General features: G+C 49.0%; 1 pseudogene; it reads right to left on the bottom strand.

The window, feature by feature from the left end:
• Positions 1-5,609: 5,609 nt before the first annotated feature.
• On the bottom strand, positions 5,610-7,316 carry LOC133229859 (UDP-glucuronic acid decarboxylase 1-like; annotated as a pseudogene).
• Positions 7,317-9,283: the final 1,967 nt, after the last annotated feature.

Consider the following 9,283-nt stretch of genomic DNA (forward strand, 5'->3'; position numbering starts at 1 on the left):
GCCAGGAGGGGGAACTCATCAGAGTGGAGTCCATAGGACCCTCCTCGTGCTGCGTGGCCTGGGTCCCAGAGGGGCGCCAGGAAGGTGGACCTGAGACTCACGGTACTCAGTCTAGAGCAGAGGGGAATTTCAGACTTAACTGTGTAAAAAAAAAAAAAAAATTCCAAACCCTGGCCAAGACTTCAGCCCCAAATCTCTCACAAGGTTGTAGGAGCAGCTCCCCCACCCCACACCCTGACCAGCCAGGTGCCCAGGGTGGGCCAACTGCCCTGGTTCCCCCAGAGAACACTCTGCTCCCAGCCCAGAGGGCCACTCATGGCTTTTCTCCCCATGCGGGGCTGTGAGATGGATTTTTATCCCAGTTACTCAGAGCATCCTCCTGGACGGTCTGCCAGGCTGAGCTCATGGCTTTGATCAGAAGGGTGAGCTCAGAACCAAATGTGCTGGTGGAGGCAGCAGCCCACCCAGGCCTCTCAGTGGGACACAGTTGGACAGAGACACCAAAGATAAGGACAAGGCAGCCAGCCACCTCCAGGCACGGACATGAACAGGTACAAGGGCCCTGAGGCAGGGCCGAGAGCTTGTTCAAAGTACAGAAGGACGATCCTATAGCTGGAATAGAGACAGTTGTCCATCACATGAGAACTTGCAGGGCATGGTCAAGGAGAGATGTTTTCTTTTAAATGAATCAAAAGTCACTGTAAGGGTTTGGGCAGGTAGGAAGGATGCTCTGTTGCCAAAATGACCACCTAAGCCCCAATAAGCAAAGAGACTCTGAGTGGGAAAGAGTAGATGCAGGGTGACTGGTGCTCAGGAACCAGGGGAGGTGGACAGACATGGGCATGATAGAGATGAGCTTGGAGAGTAGGATGGCTGTATGGGGCAGGCGGTGAGGGCTTTGCAGAGGAGAGAAGAGTCAAGCATGGCACTGCAGTCTGCCACGGTGATACTGTATGAAAATCCCCAAACTCAGAAGCTTCAGACAGTAAGCATTTAATTAGTTGACAAATCAGAACTGAGCAATTTAGGCTGAGCTTGGTGGGATAGTTCTTCTGGTCTTAACAATGCTCACTCTGACATCTGGAGGTTGGTTAGCTATTGGCTGGGCAAGCAGGCCAGCTGGCTCTCCTCCTCCAGCAGCCTAGCCCAGGCATGGCCTAATGAAGAAGGCCAAGGCAGAAGTGTGGACGAGTCCTGTCGAAAAACATCTTCCTGCCTCTGCTTCTATCTTATTTGTTAACACCCTTTGGTGGGAGCAGATAGAAACAGCAGCACCCTGAAGATAGACAGCAAAGGATAAAGACTAAGGCCACTTCTGCAATTGATCTGTCAGGGGTGGCCGTAGGCTGGCCTAACTGAGCAGCTGGAGCTACCTTTACTGCCTTGCGGCAGACTGAGAGAGGAATGCACTGGGAGTTTCAGGAATTCTGCTTTGGTTTAGGAGTATGTATGGCAGCTGGTGGCTCAGATGATAAAGAATCTGCCTGCGGTGCAGGAGGCCCGGGTTTGATCCCTAGTCAGGAAGAGCTGCCGGAAAAGGGAATGGCAACCCACTCTGGTATTCTTGCCTGGAGAATTCCATAGACAGAGGAGCTTGGCGGGCTACAGTTCATGAAGTCGCAAAGAGTCGGACACGACTGAGCAACTAAACTAACACTAAGGGCCCCTGTAAGTTCCCTAAAGCACTCAGTAAGGGCTCATGGGAGCTGCCCAATGCTGATGGGCGATTCTCTCATTTTTAAACAAAAGCCACCAAGCTGGAATTCCAAAACTTCAAGACCACAAAACCTACTGATGAGCCGGCTTTGGAGACACAGGCCTCCTCCGTCGACTGTGTCCACCATTCTGTCTCCTCTGCGGAGTGATGGAAAGTCTACCCTGAGAGACTCTGATTTTATGCTGATCGTTAACTAAGAATATTTCTCTCCAGAGATTTATTACATTAATGAGCTCTGAAATTACTCAGAGCAATTAAGTATATTGTTTTGAAACTCTTTAGAAATCATCAAAACACACTGGTTGTTTCTCAGGGAAACATAAATAAGGGATGCAGTTGGTACCCAGACAAACCCAGCCAGCTCGCCTCCCACTGGCTTTGGGAGTCCCTAGCTCCCAGCTCCCAAGGTAGACACATGCCTGCCCGGCTGAGAGAGACTCTGCTTCGCATACATAGTGGTACTTTCTTTCTGAAGAAAGGACTGGACTCTGAGTCCAACTGGCCAGACCTTGGATGGCTCTGCTCCCTGGGGCCAGTATGAGAGCCAGGGCTTGTCCTGCAAACTGCTCCGTACTCACACACAAGAAGCAGAAAGACAGCTGAAAGCCACTCATGTGGCTTCAGAAGGCCTCTCGTTCCCAATAGCTGAGTGGTTTCTATATCCCTTGCTCAGCTAACACACACCTATAGGAGCCACTGCCCCTCAACTGCCCATGACACAAACAGGTCTTCAGATGGGGCCCCTGAATTGCACACATGACTCACTCCTCCATAACAAGTCACCATCATCACAATCACCTTCATAGCCACTTCCCAGGCCAGAGGAAGAAGGGCAGGAGCCAAGAGAAGCCCTCAGGTTTCGAGCTGCCTGACTCAAACACAGTCCATGCCCCTCACTAGCTGTCTCACATAACAAGGACTCACATAGCAAGGACTCTATTAACGCAGCATATGTCACAGAACTTGGTCCTCCCAAACACCTTGTAACAGTAGTTCAGCAATTTGCCAACATTCTCTCATTTACTTTGTTGTTGCTGTTGGAGTATAATTGCCTTACAACAATTAGTTTCTGCTGTACCAGGAAGTGAATCAGCTACACGGTTACATACATGTGCTCCCTCTTGCACCTCCCTCTCACCTCCCCATCCCAGCCCTCCAGGTCATCACGGAGCACCGAGCTGAGCTCCCTGTGCCTTACAGCAGCTTCCCACTCGCTTTGCATTTTACACATGGTAGTGTATGTATGCCAATCCTAATCTCCCATTTCATCCCACCCTCCCCTTACCCCACCCCACTCCTTGTCTGAATGTCAGTTCTACACGTCTGCATCCCTATCCCCATCCTGAAAACTGGTTCATCTGTGGAATCTAGAAAAATGTTACAGATGAATCTCTCATTTACTTTTCACAACTATGAGATGGGAACCACTATTTTTCCCTGTTTTACAAATAAGGAAACTGAGACACATGGAAGGGAAGTGTTTTGCCCAAGTCAGCTGTAGGCTTGGAGTTTCTAGAAATAAACTTCAGGGTCCTCTCCCCACACAGGGAGGCTGTCCTTATATGGACCATGTCATGGGCTTCTGGTCAAATTCAGCCAGTGGAAGCCCCCAGAAGAGAGCAGGAGGGATAGGAAAAGTGGGACCACTCATTCTCCCAGCTCTCTCCTTACTGGTGACCTTCTCTCTGCTCCTCTCTGTTTGCAGGCTCCAGGATGCTCTGTCCCCCAACACTCAGGTCTGGACTTCCCCAGTCCCACACCCACAGACACCTAAGTCCCACCTGCTCCTTTACAAATTGTTCTCTCATTAAACTCCTCTAATTTGCACCCTTTGAGTGTGCCATCTGTCTCCCGCTGGGCCCCAAATTCCCAAGTCTGTACTCTAGGGACTACTGGGTACTGCCTACATTCTGGGCCCTAGAAAACAAGAGTGTTGACAGGAGGAAAACAAAATCATCTGTACATTTTTCACTTTTGAAGCTAAAATGAAGACCAGGAAGATCCAGCTCTCTAAGCCCTTTGACTGGGCTTCCAGCTTCCTGCTGGATGATAGGGGTCAGAGGAGCCCTGTCACAACCACCAGCACAGACCCTGGGAGCCCACGGACACAGCCAGAGTCCTGGCTACTTAGATAACAGCCCAGGACAGTCCCAGCACCTCCTCTCAGCTCTGCTGTAAGCTCTGTGGTCCAGGAAGAAGGCCAATACTAAGTGCTGAGGATAAGGGGAGACCCAAAACCCCAGATCTGGGGAGCAATTCTCCAGCAAGCTCTTCCTAGAAGCCTACCTGCCAGGAAACTAGCTGACCTTTCAGAACCTCCAAGTCCCAAGTTCAACTGAGTGTGGCCTGGTCATTCTGGGCCCAGGATGGCCAGAGGGCATTGCATTTAGAAGGGAAGAGACCTCTCTCTCTTACTCCCCTGCAGACAGCCCCTCCCCACAACACAAAGTGGAAGGCTCTGCCCTGGAGCTTACAAAGATAGCAATATCCTGAGAGACTGGGGTCCCAGGACAGGGGTGGGAATGGGCTGTTTTCTTTGTGTCTTTGCTTCCCTCCCCATCAACCTCTGGTGCCAATCACATCCATCTTCAGGTAAACATAAAATACACGTCCATTAGATTCTAGCACCATGAAGGGCCCAGATCAAATCCCTTTGCCTACACAGAGCTGGGCAAGGGACTCCTCGCTGAGTCCACTCAGACTTGCTAAGATGCTTCGTGCCGCAGTGTCCACCCCGTGGCAACTCCATGAAGAGAACAAAACCTTCATAGTCTCACATATACCCACCTGCCTCCTAATGCCTGCAGGCCTGGACACAGCCCACTTTCCAGACATTCCAAATAACAGTCAAAACAAAGAAAATCGCCAGCTTCCCTGGTGGCTCAGTGGTCAAGAGTCCATCTGCCAATGCAGGAGACACGAGTTCGATCCCCGATCTGGGAAGATCCCATATACCACAGAGCAACTAAGCCCATGTGCCACAACTATTGAGCCTGTTTTCTAGAGCCCATGAGCTTCAACTACTGAAGCCCAAGTGCCTAGAGCCCATGCTCCACAACGAGAGAAGCCACCGCAATGAGAAGCCCTGGCACCGCCACTAGAGTGTAGCCCCCACTCACCGCAACTAGAGAAAAGCACGAACAGCAATGAAGACCCAGCACAGTCAAAAATAAAATAAAATAATAAAATTATATATTAATTAAAAAAAATACAGACCAGTGGGACAATAAGAGCCATCAGAGACCATCTGCACCATTATACAGATGGTACATACTTTTCCCAATATTTTATTAAAATAGTATATTTAACCATGGTTAACCAAGAATGTTAACTTCATCCCACCCCCCCACCCCCATATGCAGCATGACATAGTAGTGATTTCAAATATCCTTAATCGTGATAACCAACAAAAACATTTCAAAGTTTGCAACTAAAAACTAGACCTTGCAAAAATTCTGCATTAGAAGAAACATCACAAAGCTCTCGAGCAGAATTCTTTTCTCTGCCTGAGAGTTAATGTGGTATGCCACCCACCTGACATTACTCCTGGTCTGCTCTTTCTCCTCTATGCACAGAAGAGCGTCTCATTTATAAGTACCCACTTCATAAATAAATCGGCATTTTCACCTCATTTAATGTTTCTTTTCAGCTTCACAAAGAAACCAAGAAATAAAATTGTCGACGACAGTCACGACGTAGGCTCTCACAGTAAGACGAAAAAACTTGAAAATGTGCAGAGATGCATCTGCACTCTTTTACATAAAAAGATTTTCAAAAGTACAAGGCAAAATCTATAGTTTTTTTAGGGGAGATTTTAGGCACATCCATTTCTTAAAGCAAGCTTCAGTATGAATTCCAGTTTTGTCTTCATAACACCTGTTCTAGTTAGTCTTTCTTTAAAAAAAAAAAAAAAGGATTCCTGTCAAGTGTGAAACAGGGCATCTATGGTCCCGAAAGGGGAGGTTTTCAGTTATGGCTTCCCGTTCTGTTTTCATCCTTGCTGGCTTTGGTTTGGGGATGTACTGGTTATTTGCATGGTACTCGAGTTCTTTCCGGAAGTAGAAGATGGCTTTGTTTAACCCTTCCTCCCGCAGGACCATTGGCTCCCACCCCAGCATCAGCTTCGCTTTCTTGATGTCTGGTTTCCTTCTCTGGGGGGTCGTCCTGGGCTTCAGAAAGAAACTGAATTTTATTCCCACTGCCAACAGGGTTTTTGATGAGCTGAGCAAATTCTAGGATGGTGTGTTCTTCCGGGGTCCCCAGCTTGACGGGGCTGCTGACGTTGCTGTTCGTGAGCGCCACGAGGCGGTTCACCAGGTCACTGACGTACCGGAAGGCCCTCGTCTGTGATCCGGATCTGTACAGTGTGAGCGGTTCCCCCTGCAGCGCCTGCAGGATGAAGTTGCTGACCACCCGGCCATCATTCATGTGCATTCGGGGCCCGAAGGTGTTGAAGATCCTGGCTACGCTCACCGCCACGCCCTCCTGCTTCATGCAAGCGTAGCACATCTCCGTGACTCGCTCCCTTTGTTGTAGTAGGCTCGGGGTCCTATCGGAGAAGGCAATGGCACCCCACTCCAGTACTTTTGCCTAGAAAATCCCATGGACGGAGGAGCCTGGTAGGCTGCAGTCCATGGGGTCGCGAAGAGTCGGACACGACTGAGCGACTTCACTTTCACTTTTCACTTTCATGCACTGGAGAAGGAAATGGCAACTCACTCCAGTGTACTTGCCCGGAGAATCCCAGGGACGGGGAAGCCTGGTGGGCTGCCGTCTATGGGGTCGCACAGAGTTGGACACGACTGAAGCAACTTGGCGGCAGCGGGGGCGGGGTCCTATGGGATTCACGCGGCCCCAGTAATCCTCGGTTTGTGGGTGGACTTCAGGGTCTCCACACACCTCTGAGGTGGAGGCCAGGAATAGACTGGCCCCAACTCACTTTGCCAGCCCCAGCATGTTCAGTGTCCCAACGGTGTTGGTCTTTAGTATCTTGAAGGGGTTGTACATGTAACTGGGAGGGGAGGCAGGAGAGGCCAGGTGGTAGATCTGGTCCACTTCAATGGACAGCTGCTCCAACATGTCATGGTTGATCAGCTCAAAGTTCTCATGGCCGATCCAGTGCTCCATGTTCCTCTTCCTGCCCATGAAGAAGTTGTCCACCACGGTCACTTTGTGACCATCCATCATGAGCTTGTCCATGAGGTAGGAACCCACAAAGCCCATGCCCCCAGTTACCAAAATTCTTTTACAGTCCTTTTCTGATAAAAATTTTACTGGCGAGTATTTCTGGGTGAAGCTCTTTTCCAAATCTCTGATTTTCTCCCTCAGTGGTTCAATGATCTTGTCAAGCCTGCTCTCAATTCTGAGCTCCCCGTTTTCCTGAATGGGCCTCATGTTAACCAAGTTGTCCCAAACAGAGGCCACGTAGGTGAGCAGTGCGATGCACAGCAGCGGCTTCGTCCTCCTGCAGCTGACAGCAGACGCGAGGCGAAGCAGCGGCTGACTCAGCATCCCAGGCCATGTGCTGTGGCCCCAGATGGTACAGATTTTACAGATGGAAAAAACTGACATAGCTGGGGGAAAGGGCTCAGACAAAAAGTCTGAATACAAAGACAAAAGGTCCAACCCCCAACCCAGGGCTCCCTGGGCTGTTACTCACTACAGTCTGGCTATATTCATTTCCATCTCTAAATTGCCCCAGAACCGTGCTTGGACCCAACCCAAGGAGGAACAATGCCATCTGGCCTCTGAGAGTTTGGGGAAAGCTCTCTTTAGCACTAGATGCCTAGTGGCACTGGGCTTTCTTTGAGTTGAGTAATAATCGATGTTTGCTGCCACGGTTGCCTCAAGGGTTATAAGCCAGGGCCAGCTGCAGGCCCAGGGCTGCACACCATTTGATGGCCTCGGAAGTGTGGTAAATGTAAACGGTGCTGTGCTGTGCTCAGTCACTCAGTCGTGTCTGACTCTTTGCAACTCCATGGACTGTAGCCCGCCAAGCTCCTCTGTCCATGGGATTCTCCAGGAAAGAATATTTGAGAGGGTTGTCATGCCCTTCTCCAAGGGATCTTCCTGACCCAGGGATCGAACCCAAGTCTCCTGCACTGCAGGTGGATTTTTTTTACCATCTGAGCCACAAGGGAAGCCCAATGTAAATGGTGGTTCTCTTTAAAAAGTGTCCGGTAAAACTTAAAACAAGGACTTCCCTAGCAGTCCAGTGGTTAAAAATTCACCTTGAAATGCAGGGGACACAGGTTTGATCCGACAGGCAACTAAGATCCCACCTGCTAGAGGCAACTAAACCAGTGCCCCAGAACTACTGAACCTGTGTGCCACAACTAGAGAGAAGCCCGGGCAACCCAACATAGAGCCTTCGAGCTGCAAAGAAGACTCAGTGCAGCCAAAAATAAATATGTCTGTTCTTTAAAAAAAAAAAAAAATGTTAAAACATCCTAAGAAGTTTAGAGCCTAATGTATAGATTTTCAGCTTCTCCCACTTTCTACAAGCTCTGTACCAATTAATCGTAATAGTCTTAGTATCCTTACAGATTAACATAGAATAAAGCAATCCCTGTGAAGTCTCAATGAACCACCACAAAAGAAACCGACCAAAGGGAATGATAGGGGCTTGGCCAAGTGAATCCTGAGGGTAGGACCTCTGGTTATTATAGAGCGTTCCTGAGTCCCAGGCTCTGGAAGCACTATTTGGGAGGGAGTTGTTTTTCAGTTTTCAAAATGAGACTTTCATCTGTCAGGGGATTACAAAATACCAACTCCACCAAGAAGGTTTTCTAAATTCAGAGAGCTCCTATTGGAAGCACAGCACCAGTTATCACATCCCAAACTCAAGAGCTATGAACTTCATCTGTGAACAACAGCCAATGCAGCCAGGCCAGGAGGTGGCGCTACTGAGGAAAATAGGATCTTGACCATCCTCCCACTCACTCCAGTCCTCTGTCCAGTTCCCTGGTGGCCACAAAATCGAAGATTTTCAACAGCATCCATCCTCCTCCCCTATCACCTTCCCTCCCCTACCCCAGCCACACCTCCTGCTTCTAGAAGGTATAACTTTATTGGGAAGGTCCTTTGATGGAGCCAAAGAGCTTAAACCAAACAGGGCCAAGGATCCAAGTGGGGGATGACTCAGACACACGTGACCAGTATTGGTTCAAGTGATGTGTCCAGTGGAGACTTTTACTAAAAGGAGCTCACTATGGCGCCACAGGCAGACCCTCAGCCGTGGCCAGGCTCATGGGCACCATGATATGACAGAAATAAAAGTAAATTATATCACTTGTCATCATTAAGAAAAATTTTCATCTCCGTTCTTCATTCGAAAAGCACTATATTTAATGAATGAGTACTGAGTCATGACATGTAAATGACTGAAATATTGGAATTATACTAAGGTCAACTAACGTATTTTTAAACCATGAAATTAAGGGATCTATTCATGCCTGTCGACAGTGCCACTCTCAGTGATTATGATCTCTGCAAGGCTGCCCCTGGACACTGGGGAATGGTGGACAGTTCTACAAGATGTGGACCAGCTTCTGTGGAAACTCTCCT

The sequence above is a fragment of the Bos javanicus genome, chromosome 18 (genome assembly GCF_032452875.1).
Source record: "Bos javanicus breed banteng chromosome 18, ARS-OSU_banteng_1.0, whole genome shotgun sequence".
Lineage (NCBI taxonomy): Eukaryota > Metazoa > Chordata > Mammalia > Artiodactyla > Bovidae > Bos > Bos javanicus.